Source organism: Mus pahari, chromosome 10 (assembly GCF_900095145.1).
Source record: "Mus pahari chromosome 10, PAHARI_EIJ_v1.1, whole genome shotgun sequence".
Classification (NCBI taxonomy): domain Eukaryota; kingdom Metazoa; phylum Chordata; class Mammalia; order Rodentia; family Muridae; genus Mus; species Mus pahari.
This window is the reverse complement of record NC_034599.1, coordinates 115,362,348-115,376,030: the sequence shown is the minus strand read 5'-3', so window position 1 is coordinate 115,376,030 and position 13,683 is coordinate 115,362,348. Positions and strand designations below refer to the sequence as shown.

The window sequence follows — 13,683 nt, the reverse complement described above, 5'->3', positions numbered from 1 at the left end:
ATAACAACAAAAACCAGTTCTGATAGCTTCTGGAACATTTAATTGAGGCAGATATAAATCCCCGTGCAGGATGTTCATTGTCTTAATAAGTAAAGAAAAAGGAAAAGTTGGGGAAATGAGTCACTTATACGTCAGACTGAATCGAGTGGGGCCTGGGAAGTGAGTGGATGGTTGCAGGGGCCTGCTAGCCCAGTTGGGAGGAGGCAGCTGTGGGAAATGAGGGCCTGGAAGACACGAAGCCTCTGGCTACATCCTTCCTTTTCTTCTTCACAGATCATGACTCAGAAGCACCTGGAGTGGGTGGTGTGGAAGCCTGGGCTGAGACTGTGTGGAGTTCAGGCCTCGGTAGGATGGCAAGAGTCATGCCACCTTGTGCCACTGGCCTGCCCACTCTGGGCAAAATGCATGGGTAGTTACAGAGATAAAACAGAAACAGCCAGTCAGATACTCAGCCCAGACAATGATCCAAAGTTAACACAGTGGTCATGATGGGGGCGTGGAGGCACTGGTTCCCTTAAATCTTGGATGCTGCTGCTCAAGGACCAGGAGGCCAGAAGGCCAATGGACACAGAGCACACCCCTAGACAGTCCCAATTCAGAGGCTGTCCCTGACCTTGGCCCAGTAGCAAGGTGTGACCCTGACCTGTACAGGACCCACATTTCCACATGCACCTACTTCTCCACCAGCCTATTAGGGCATGGCAGGAACTGCAAAAGAGACTTGACTTGGTGTATCCAGCCAAGTGGGGAGCAGATGAGCCAAGGTGGGCTTCCCAGCGGCTCTGAATCCTGAAAATCACACCAGGTCCCTCTGAAGACACCCTCGGACCAACATGCCTGGATGGGAAGTTCCCAAGGGCATCTGTGAGCGTCTTTGTGAGTGGATAGAGCACTCAGGCCAGCAAGCCATTGCCCTTTCCATGCGATCTTTTGGCACTGTGACATCAAGCCACCACTATACCCAAGCCAGAGGCTCAGTGTGCTCCAGGCCTTGGGCTCCATGGTCCTGTACGCATACAGGCTGCTGTGTCCTGTCTTGGATGGCTTTGGAGCTGGGAAGGGCCTGTGAGCTGATTGTAGCCATGAAGCAGCCTCCTCACATCATAGTCTCAATGACCAAGGCCCTGTCAGCCAGAGGGACCATCACTGTGTCAGAACACCCCCACACCCCACTGAGCAAACTCAGAGCTCTTGGTCCAGGGCCACCTCACAGCTGGAAACAATAAACTCTCTCAGGATGCTTTCCATAGAACCACCAAACACCCTTTTCTGAGCAAGGCTCCTTGACCATTTTCAAGTACAGTCCCTCCTATACACAAGACATAAATGGTGCCAACAGGGACGATTTGGCCATTTGTGGCATGAAAAGACTTCTCTGTGTAGGCCTGTTGTGAATTGTTCTTTTTTCAGTGGCTTAATTGTCAGTCTCGAGCCTGACAGCAAAGAGTAGAGGAGCGTTTTTCCCTGAAGGCCCAGGCCTTGCTGGTGAGGAGGCGTGTGCGTGGGGGCCTCCCGGAGCTGTCTGCCTCCTCTTAGGCATCAGGTCAGTGGGGCTAATAAGGGACATGGCTTAGGAGGGCTACAGGAAGGTGGCAGGTCCCAGTCCAATGTACCCCTGACTCTAGAAGGGTGGCAGCAGGGAGGAAACCCCGAGAGAGAGAGGCTGGCCATGCACTCCCCACAATGGCCTCTCAGTGACAAGCATGTGGAAATGTCCTACTCAATCTAGTAGTCACAGTCTGCTGGGATTTACGGCTTTGCTTCGTCCCACTGAAGACAAGTGAGGTGAGGAAATCTGTCAGCTGTCAGCCCCGATTGCAACTTAGCCTTGCAATGACCCTCAGCAGCCTGGTACCTACTGTGGACACAGCAGCAGCACGTACCAGTGGTCACATCAGGAAAAACTGTTCTGGTCCAGCCAGTCAGAGAGGCTGCGGCAGCTGGAGGCCCATGTGGGCTGTGATACCCTGAAGACAGAACTGAAGGGCCTAGGAGAGTGAGGGAGACCCGAAGCTGGCACTCCTGGCTACGCCGCCTCCCTCCATCTCTACCCACCACTTGACACACCTGAATACTTGGTGAGCTGCCTTTCACCTCCCTTGGGCTTGCACGGACAGGTGCCTCTCAGCTTCTAACGCTGTGCCCACCTCCTCCGCCTGCTGTGCCCACCTTCTCTGCCTCCTCTTCCAGGACTGACTCCTACCCAGCTGGCAGGGTGAAGCCCGCAGCACCCAGCTCCCACCCTCCTCAACCAAGACCACTCAAAAGCAGGCCAGTGTGTGCTTCTCCATACACTGACCTGTCCAGAGAAGATTCCTGAGGACATTCCAGGGATGGAGGCAGATGACTTTGAAATCATGGTTCAGACATCTGAGGCCACCCTCAAAGCACCAGTAACTCTTGAAATGGGAGTTCCCCAGATTCAGCCAGGAAGGACTGAGAGAAAGCCATCAGGCTAGCTTTGATCTAGCCATCCTGGAGCCAGGGAACTGGAGAAATGGACCGGCCTTTGTGCCTTAGAGCTGCCCTTGTCCGAAATGTCTTTATTATTATTATTATTATTATTATTATTATTATTATTATTATTATTATTATTATTATCTTTATTTACATTTCAAATGCTATCCCGAAAGTTCCCTATACCCCACCCCCCGCCCCTGCTCCCCTACTCACCCACTCCCACTACTTGGCCCTGGCCTTCCCCTGTGCTAGGTCATATAAAGTTTACAAGACCAAGGGGCCTCTCTTCCCAATGATGGCTGATTAGGCCATCTTCTGCTACATATGCAGCTAGAGACTCGAGCTCAGGGGGTACTGGTTAGTTCATATTGTTGTTCCACCTACAGGGTTGCAGCCCCCTACAGCTCCTTGGGTACTTTCTCTAGCTCCTCCATTGGGGGCCCTGTGTTCCATCCAATAGCTGACTGTGAGCATCCACTTCTGTGTTTGCCAGGCACTGGCATAGCCTCACAAGTGGCCGCTATATCAGGGTCCCCCGAAATGTCTTAAGGGCCTTATTTTGTGATAGAAGGTGGGGGGATAGGTGGTCTTTTCCAAAAGTACCATCATAGCTCAGGAAAGCACATTGCAGATGCTGGGACAGTAAATAGCTAGGATAACAAAGGGAGAAGGTGACAGTGGGCAGAACAGGGGATGATATGCATGTGAGATTTGTATCAAGAGCACTTAAAAGTTACACTCCATTGGCATTGATGGCAAGCTGGACACCGAGCCTTGGAGCTGCAGTGGCACCTTACGCCGATTCCTCTAAGAGCTGCAGTGGCACCTTACGCCGATTCCTCTAGGAGCTGCAGTAGCACCTAAGAGGACTCCGTCCTCCTAGTCCAAGCCTGGGCTGCAGGCTGTGCTGTGTCACCATGTGCTTAGGGCACACCATGGTTGGTACCACCCAGCCACCAACTTCCAGAGTATTAAGGACTTTAGTGCAGGGCCAACATTTGCCCATCAGTCATCAAACCTGGATGAACCAATATGTAGAAAGCATATGACATTTAAAAAAATTTTAAGGTGATACATTTAGTTTCTTAGGCACTCTGGACATCTTTCAAGCACGAAGCAGCTGTATGTATACAGAACATGTCTAGTACCGCTGAGTTCCACAGCATGATACAGTTAAGATGCTGACACTGTATACAACCAAATAAGCTCATGTTCAGAGCTAGTAGAGCTAAGAGGGTTCTGTTGTCATGGTCACTTTCAGTGGTATCTGTTGGGTATACAAAGGAAAAGAAGAAAATGCTGGCATTTGGCTGGTTTCCTTGCGTTTTGTAACACCTCCTAAGAAGCATCAGCAGTCACCGCTATAAATCCTCCCCATGTGCTGTTTTGTTTTGTATTTTGCTATCAATTTAAATTCTAGCTTTAGAGTTTGTCTGCTTGCCTGCTTTAAGGCGTCCCAGCCCTGTACACAGTGAGCTGAGGAGCCTTGTGGAGAGCATCGACAGAAGCTAGCACTTCATGATGTAGGCAGACCCTCGTGGAGGCTTACATTTCTGTTCTTTCCCCAAAACAATGTCCAAGAATTGTATCCAAATGCAGGAGCCCAATCTCGTGGACCTGGGTAGGTTTCACATTTTAAAATCTTATAGTGAACTCTGTAATTTTTCATCTTGTAAGAATAAGAGGGAAAAAAGTGGTTTTGAAGATCTTTGTGGAAAAGCTCCGGTGTCTAGGGAGCACCTAGGGTGTCTTAGGTCTGGGGTGGAGCTCAGTGGCACAGGAACGAGGCTGGGTTCCATGCTGAGCACAGGGGGACATCCGTCAATGAGGTGGAGGACATGAAGCATGAAGCATGTGTGACTGCTTAGTCTGAGGATCGCATTGGCTCTGACACTGGATGTTCATATCCCTGGGGACAGGATTCATAGACAAGGCCACCCTCTACTTGGATAAGTCACAACCCAGTTCCTTTCACTGGGTTTGCATATCATTACTGTTACATAGTTGTGGCCAAAACATGGTCTGAAGGGGCCGAAGACACAGCAAGCCAAAAGAGGAAACTCAAGCTCAAAGTACAGTTTGTTGGACTCACAGATTTTTTTTTTTTTACTTTAAAAAATAAAATAAAATAATCTAGCTCCTTAAAGCTTCCTCATCCTCATTAAACAAACAAACAAACAAATCACCATTCAGTTTCTGGGAGGCTATGGTGATCTCTGTAGGAACAAGAAAATCTCCGGGTGTACATGCAACTGTAGGCTCACGAAGGCCATGGTGTACCTGTGATGTTCATCCTGCCTCCTTCTACCTGGTCTGAGTCTGGGCTCCGTTCCACACAGGTATGCCAGTGTCTGGGAATTCCCCAGTCTCCGTCTCTCATCGCACTATAAGAGCACAGTGATTATAGATGTGTGATAACCACATCCAGCTTCACACGGTGCTGGGGACCAGAACTCAGGTCCCCACATTTGCTCTGCAAGTGCCTTACCCACTGAGACATTTTCTCAGCCACCCAGAAAATAATTTAATATAGTATCTGCCTCACACAAAACTAAATGGAAACCAACAAGCCTGTTTTCTTTAATTTTACATAACATTTAGGCATGTCTAAGCTTTGGGCTTAGGTTAAACAGGAATGGTTTTGTCTCATATGAAATGACATATATATTTAAGCATAAGTGTACTTAATGACTCCGTACTGTATGTCCTATACTTATTTAGTGCACATTTATTGATAAGGATGTTCTACATCTCTACGGACATAACATTATTCCTGCTTCCGTGGTGATTTAGAGGTTTGAGAGAAACATGAAGGTAAGCCGTAGGCTTTTCGGTTTCAGTATTTCTTTGAGAAGACCAACTTGCAAGATGCTCAGTTGCACACCATAAGCAAATTCCTCTCAATTTTCCCCTCGCAAACAAGACAACCTTAAAATAAACTATTTACTAAACAGAAAGCTAAATTATTAAAAGTCATTTATACCCAACTACTCTGATGATAACTGTATTACTACATACACTGAATTTTATTTTTACCCAAATGTGTGTTTTATTAAAGTGGAATTAAAAAACCAACCTCACAAGTTTTTAAAAGCAAATTATCATCTTCATCTACCACATTATCCTTGGTCTCATTTACATGGCCGTGAGAACTAGTTTCAGCTGCCCTTCTATCCAGTTGTTGTACCTCTAAACATGCTGCATTTAGGCTGCTGAAAACGCAGTCTCGACGAACTACGAACTAGATCTTTCTTAACTGCTGTGCCACAAAAACAGCAAACTCCAGGGGGTGATGGCGTCATGCTTGTGACACAGCTGTACATTCTGCTGCTTTTTAGGTGATGCTGAATACTGTGTGTGTGTGCACTTGTGTATATGAGTATCCTCATGCATGTGCATGTGTGCATGATTCTGAGTGCATACACATTTGTGTGAGGCCTGAGCACACCCTCCGGGGTTGTTATCCAGTTACTGTCCCCCTTGTATTTCTGAGGCAGGCTCCCTCACTGGCCTGGAGCTCACTCATTCAGCTGGGATAGCCAGTGAGGAACCACCCAGGGTGCTTTCCTTTCTGCTAACACTGGGATCACAAGCATATATTATCACACCTGGCCTCCCCCACTTTCTCTTTTACAACATAGGTTTGAGGTACTTAACTCAGATCACTCTATTGACTGAGCTGTCTCCCTGGTCCTTGAATATATTTTTAAATGATGCGAAAGTATTACTGAAAATTTGGTGGGTATATTGAAGCTGTTTTTGATTCTACCCAATTTGTTCTAAGAATAAGTTTAAAACTGTAGTCTAAGTATAGGTTTAAAACTGGCAAGAAAATAATGTATTTAAGTAGTGTGTTTATTTATATTACCAAACTGGATAGTATGTAGCCAAAAGATATGTTAATGTTTTTCAATGAGAAAATGGATCCTGTGAGTAATGTATCATGGGGGTCCAGTGCTACAGCCTATGCCAACAAGTCCGTGGGGAAAAAACATTTAATTATTTTCTGGCCCATTTTAGTGAGATACATCAGTAAACCACCCAACATCCAAGACAAGCAAGGTCTACAAATGCAGATTTCCTACTCAAATTCTTTGGGAATATTTTTTTTTTCTTTCCTAGTTTCCTTTCTCTAAGATTTAATTTTCTCTTTCATCACAGACATCCAAGAAGTCCCAGTTTTCTTCCAGCTTTTGCATATGTACTTCTCTGCAGGTTAAAATTCATGAGGCTTGTTCTTACTGCTGAGTTTAAACTTACCTTTCATAAAACCACACCAGCACAGTCTCCAAGTATAAACTATGCAGCTGACTGACTCTGAAAAGCCACACACCCCCTATACAGTTTTTAATTGGAACCAAGCTACTGACATACATAATAATATATGTAGATTATTCATCAGGCATATTTTATAGTAATCATTTAACAGTAAGGGCAGATTTCCCATAATGCATATCCCTGAGCGTCTAAATACCAGCTTTCTGGTAATCCATTTTCTCAGCAAACTTTGTACCCCATCCATTTGCTAACTAAAAACTCAAACAATAAAAACAAGTAAAAAACATTTCATCAAAGCAGCAGGGAAAACGGTGCAAGTTCTTGCTATGGGGAGGGAAGGTTTGAGCTTTATGTCAAGTCTCTATACCTCAGCAGCCATACTTGCCCTCATTGGCACACCGACTAGTATAAATGCCTCCTGTGGTGGAGACCATGAGAAACCACACCATGTCTCACGTTAAAACATCTTAAATGCTCTAAGAAGCAGAAACAGACATCTGTTTACAGGGTGATGATACCGAGTGTGGGGTGCATATGTGGGTACATATATATAAGGATGCCGGGTGTCCTCCTCTATGGAGGCTCTCCCACTGAACCTGGAGATAGGCTGGCAGCTCACAAGCCTCAGTGTTCCTCCTGTCTCTGTCCACACTGAGTACAGAAGTTACAGGTGGACCATGTCCAGCTTGTTATGTATGTGCTGGCATCTGAGTTCAGGACCTCATGGTCATGTGGCAAGTGCTCTTATCTACTGAGCCATCTCTCTAAACATGAATTTCTTTTTGCATGCCTTCCTCACTGCCATCACCCACAGCATATTGGAACTTGTGGCTAAACCTGGTTACCTGAGTTTGGTCCCTGCAATTCATATGGTAGAAGGAGAGAACTGATTCCCACAAGCTGTCCTTTGCCTTCCACAGCACACTGTGGTATGTTCACCACTGAGCATACATACATGCATATGCTGAATTATTATATTTTTTTAAAAAAACAAAATTTGATTTTTGGCAATGTCAAAAGTCATTGGCTCCATTTGCTTAGAGAAGAAGTGGCATATCCGATATAACTGGGCTGTATCTCACCCAATCAACTGAGAAAACTCCACATTCTGGTCTGTCATGGGGCGGAGCAGTGTGCCAGCTAATGCTGTGGACCTCCCGTGATCCCTCAGTAGCAAGATTCTATATAGACAACCAGCAGCCACAGTTGCCAAGTCAGTGCATAAAGGAACCAGACCCTGCCAGAAATGTCTGCCATCACCCAACTGAAGGTACCACCCTGAAGGTCCCTTCTCACTGGGGACACTTAGTTTCTCAAAGACTGCTCTATCAGGAAGAGCAATATGTATTATTATTAGTATTGTGCATGTGTGTGGGCGTGTGTTTATGTAGGTGCATGTGCATGCCTTTGAGTGTGAGGGTTGATGGTTAACCCTAGCTGTTGTCCTCAGGCGCTATCTTCCTTGGTTTTTGAGACAGAGTCTTTCTTTGGCTTATAGTCTGCCCAGTAGACCAGGCTTGCAGGATAGCAAGCTCCTGGGACCCAGCCACCCCTGTCCTTTGTATTAATTGACCATTTTGCTTTTGTTTGTGATGAGGTCTCACTAGCTCAGTAGCTCTGGCTGGCTTGGAACTCATCAAGATCCCCCCTGCGTCTGCTTCCCAAGAGCTGGAATTAAAGGTATTGGTCATCAAGGTTGGAAATTCAACTTTTTGACACGGGGCTTCACACTGCAGCCCAGGCTGTCCTTGAACTCATTGCTACCCTTCTGCCTCAGCCTCTCCAGTAATGGGTTTGGAGAAATAATTCAAGACTTCTGGTAGGAAAAGCAGAATTTCATATAAAGTTATAAAAATAAAATTCCTTCACATACCATCCAACAGCAAGCTTAAAGGGGTGGTGGTGGAGAGATTAAAACATGGCTTTCCTAATGCATGGCTATTCCTCTGTTGGGTTGCTCTTAAAAATAATTTATGTTAAACAGGCTGCTCTCTAAATATACTGTGTGTTCCCATACATGCATTGAAAATATTTGCATACAGTGTGTGTATGCCCTGGTACACACATGGTAAAAAATTTTAAAATATGGACTGCATAAATCAGTAGCTGATTTTAAATATACATCAACTTAAACAGATTTGTTTGCAATTTATGAATTCCTCAGGTATAAAAGATCTTTCTTGCTGGCGGTGCTTCTAGAAGATGTTTATACTCTGTGGAGTGTACAAAATGCCTCTTACACAAACAAAGGAAAGATTCGGGAACGTGGCATTCTAACCCTGCCTTCCCTATTAAACACCCACCATGAATGCGCAGAGACCGGCCGGGACCGGCGAGGCGAGCCTGTCATGCTACAGTAGACATGATATTTTGTGTGCTGCCCAAGACATTTTTCTCATGAATATAAGTCGCCTGCCACTTATTATGAGATTTTCTCCGATTGACACCCCATTATGTATATTCAGTCAAGCTCGAAGGAGATTTCGGTGATCAATACACTATTTGTGTTGAAAGTCTATTAGCAGCTCTAGCAATAAGCTACAGAGAAACAAAATGGAAGCGGTATTTCTAAGTGAAGTGAATGATATAGAAATTTGTGGTTTAGACAAGGAGGCAGACACAGGATGGTAGAAAAACAAGAGAGAAGATAAGATAAGAGAAATGTCTTTTCTATTAAAAACCAGCTTTTCAGAGCCCAGCCACTGGCAGAATGCATTAAGTGCCTGAGAATTTTTTAAAAAATATTTTAAGTTACATGTCAAAGCCTATGAAGCAGCAGTGCGTCTCTCCCGGCACCAACCCCTTCAGAGCACAGATAATCCCCCTTGCTTTAAGAGTCACATTTGGAAGCACTTGACACCCCATAAGGTAGAGAAGGCAGAACTAGCCCCAGGAAGTCTGTAAAGTCTTGTCCTATGCAGCCTCTTTGTTGGGTACTTTAATACATTCCATTATATAAGCTACTAGTATAGTATTCTATGAGCACAGCCTTCGTCAGCTGAGAGCCGGCAATTTGACTAGTATACATGTTAAATTGCTAACCACAGAATTTCATCTGACCCCAAAGAATTCAGCTCCTGAATCTGGAGGTATCTACATATTAAGAGCCATCTTCTTGAACCAAGATATGAGAGCACACAAAGCTATCCAGAAAGAAAAAGACATTTGGGAAATACCAATTCAGCATTACCCAGATGCCAAAGCTTCATGTCGCATTACAATGTAGCAAAGAAGATCTCAGAAGGAAGTCAGTCAAAAGCTGTAGTGAAGCTTCATGCAGTATTACAATGTAGCAAGAAAGAGCTCAGAAGGAAGCTGGCCAATGGATGCAATGGCCTAAGTAGTTCATAGGAAGTCATACTGTTGGGTTGTAAAGAAATGTCCCCATGCCATACATCCCTCCAGGCAATGGTCTCCACCCTCTCTCCCCTCTTAGGAAGCCAGAATCTTGAGTAGACAGACTGGAAAATCAGCATAGATCTCTAAAACTATCAATATTTAATTATATAGTTTGCTGAACTTACAGTTTGAACTACTTTCAGGCAGAAAGGCAGCAGTCGGACCAGTCAACACCTGCAAAACAAAAACAGCCAGAACATTAGCAGTTAGGGTTGTCTGCAAATCTGTGAGTGTCGGAGAACAGTCAAAGCAGTTTGACCCAAGCAGATGAGTTCTGAACTGCATTTGAGCAAAGCTACCCACAGTATTTTGACTCCAAGCTTTCAAATTAGCATCCTAAAAAAAAAAAAAAATGACATTTTGAGATACTGAAAAGAGTCAGAGGGTCTTGATGGTCCAGAAATAGCCCAGCTAGATGGAATCAGAACCTAATATCTACTGAAAGACGCAAATAAAAATGCTTCTGATAGCCCCAGTCTCCTCAAAATGAAAATCAACTAACCCTGAGCAGCAAATTCATCTGTGTGGGATGCGAGCGCATTCTACAGAATGTGCATGCAAAGCGCATTCTTGAATCCTGCAGAAATATCTGTGCAAGTATTTAATGTCACTTCAGATGAAAGGAGCTGCAATTCCAAATGTTGGGGTGGGGAGTGCTGGCTTGCAGTGTCTGTGTTTTGTTTGCTTGTTTGTTTGTTTGTTTTGAAGACAAGGTCTGGCCTTGAACACGAATCCTCCTTGCTCTGCTCTTTAGTCTTTCAAGAGTCTGGCATGTGCCACCACACCCAGTTTTCAGGTTTTTAAAGTAAAGCTACTTTTTACTGTCAGACACACACTCTTGCACACACACACACACACACACACACGCACTCGAGCATGCACATACTCACACATGCGAGAGAGAGAGAGAGAGAGAGAGAGAGAGAGAGAGAGAGAGAGAGAGAGAGAAAATAAAAATTACTAATTTTCAAATACATAAAAATCTAAAATTCCCTGAAATGGCTGATTTGCAAACCAAGTTTTCATCAAACCACTTATAAATCTCAGGGATGATGTGATGTGGGCAGATGAAAAAGATTTCCAGAGGCCCACTCTAAGTCAGATATCAGACACCGCCTCCCTTTGTCCTTCAATCCTCTCCAATGTCCTGAAAAAGATGTGTTCATTAGCAACATCTCTCTTGGGATGAGAGAGAGAGAGAGAGAGAGAGAGAGAGAGAGAGAGAGAGAGAGAGAGAGAGAGAGGTTGATTTGCTGGCATGCTTTAGCAGGGCAGGTGTTAATTCAGCCAGGTCTCTGGCTTCATTGAGATGTTCTGGAATGTTCCTCACACAACGCAGTTTATATATCTACTGTGGGAACTCAAAGGCAGTAATATTCTGGAACCTTCTTACAGTGAAATCAACAGCAAGCAAGTAGACAGTGCCAGCTTCCTCAGATAATCGCTGATGTCTTAGGAAAAGACTCTCTGAAGCATGGATGCCCAGGCACTAGCATCCAAGCTGAGCGCTAGAGCCAGGATCTGCCCATGTGAATCCTGAAGCTACTGAAATCGATTTTGATTTTTAGAATGACCTGCAAATCACAGGCAATTTATCTGATCGCTTGTTCCAGTGACTCAAAGCCTTCAAGGTGCTGGGATTTGTAGTTCTGTTTTGTAGATTTAAAAGAGGGGAAGATAATGTAAGGGGGAAGGTGTGTGTGTTGGGGGGGCAGAAGGAGCTTCGTTAGCTTTGAACTTGAATTATCGCTTTAAAAAGAAACATGCAATTTTCACTCAGAGTAATGGCTGAGGTAAGTGCTAACAGGTCCAGCCAGATCTGGAAATGTGCTAGTTCATTCTAGCTGTCAGGTGAGAAATACCTTTTTCTTCCTTTTAAATAATTTATCTACCTTAAGAACGGATGATAGGTAGTCAAATGGGCATCTTTCTAGAAAAAAAAATTTAAAGAAAGTAAAAATGATTTAAATTTCTCTTCTTCTTGGTCAGCCCTGCTGTCTGTGCGGATGATACACAGACAGTAGCAGTGAGAATTAGGAATTATGAATTCAGAATGCCTCTTTCTTCAAAGGGCTTATAATACTTTCTTTCCTATAGATTTGAAATCTTGTCTTTGCAGAGGTGGCTTCCTCTAATCAGATATGGCACGTCCTGATTCAGTTCTGCTTGATGGAGCTTGCAGTAAAGGGTTAGTTCATCCATTTATTTCTTCTTCCTGTTCTCATGAAGATACCAGATGTTTAACTATCACACATGCTGGTTTATTCCATATATTACCTGAAAAACCTCATCAAAGAAAACAAAACACTAAAAACCCAAACCCTTATTTTTATTAAGAAATCTTATCAGGAGATCCAAAGCCTTTGATGTTTGTTCTCGCCGTGTCTTTCAGCCTCCCAGACTGTAAAGTTTAGAAGCAGTTCTCACTCTGTGTCTTCTCCAACAAAATCAGCCTCTCGGAGTTATTACAAATAACGGTTTGTGAAGCTGGCAGGTGAAGTGGAGTAATATTAGGTTTTGAAGCCTGCACAGGACTTGAAGCCCCTCTCCAATATTAGTGCACATGAACACAGGCATCGCAGAGCCCAATGCTGCCTCGCCCTGCACTGCTGCAATTGCAGGGTTCCTTCACTGGTGCCATGCAGACACTCAGAAGAAGGGTGGGGCTCCCTGGTCTTGCAGTGTAATGGCAAAGGGATTCTCTGCTGTTCAGAAAACTGAATTGTTCACATTCTAGTTTTCCAATATTCTCCGAAAATACCTTGAACATAATGGGGTGGTTAAGACTGTCACTGTTTCTAATGTTACAAGGGAGATGAAAACCTTTGTGTCAAGCCAAATGAGATGTGTGTACCAGTGCAGATGGTGGTTATCAAAATTAAGGGGGTGAATCTAAAAACCCAAGGAAAATCTCCTAGGGAGGAGACTGATGAGAAATATATATATATATATATATATATATATATATATATATATATATATATATAATGTGGTTAAGGTCTAAAAGTGAAATCTAACTGTGCTAAGCTCTGCTGGCAGCCTTATGAGTCAGCACACCTCTCAACCCTTCAGCAAGTGCAGCTAGAGTAAATGGGTAAGAGCTGCCTTTGGACACACCCATTCTCTCTCTCTCTCTCTCTCTCTCTCTCTCTCTCTCTCTCTCTCTCTCTCTCTCCCTCCCTCCCTCCCTCCCTCCCTCCCTCCCTCTCTCTCTCTCATCTTTATGCTGTTTGGTGTCTGAATTCAGAGCTTGCATCCCAAACTGCACCCTTCCACCTTCACCGAAAAGACTCAGCTCCAGTACAGAAGGGCTAGCCTTCAGCTCTCTCCCCAGCGTAATTGGATCAGGACTTATTTCTTCCTCTAGGGGCAACTCCTACTTCATTTTCTCTCCAGTCTGCATGTTATCAGCTTGACATCCCCTTCAGTGGCACATGACAAATTAAATTGGCCATCACTGTACTCATCAAAGGAGGTTGTCTTCTATTCCCCAGAAGTCCTGTTCTCTCTCTCTCTCTCTCTCTCTCTCTCTCTCTCTCTCTCTCT

The 13,683-nt window shown here is 44.5% G+C and overlaps 1 long non-coding RNA gene across 1 annotated transcript in view; it reads right to left on the bottom strand.

Annotated features, from left to right (window-relative positions):
- Window positions 1–13,683, bottom strand: part of LOC110328693 — a 102,290-nt gene that overhangs the window by 87,580 nt on the left and 1,027 nt on the right. Inside the window, exon 2 of the long non-coding RNA XR_002380873.2 lies at window positions 10,263–10,311. This is a non-coding gene — a long non-coding RNA (uncharacterized LOC110328693). The remainder of the gene's footprint in view (window positions 1–10,262; window positions 10,312–13,683) is intronic.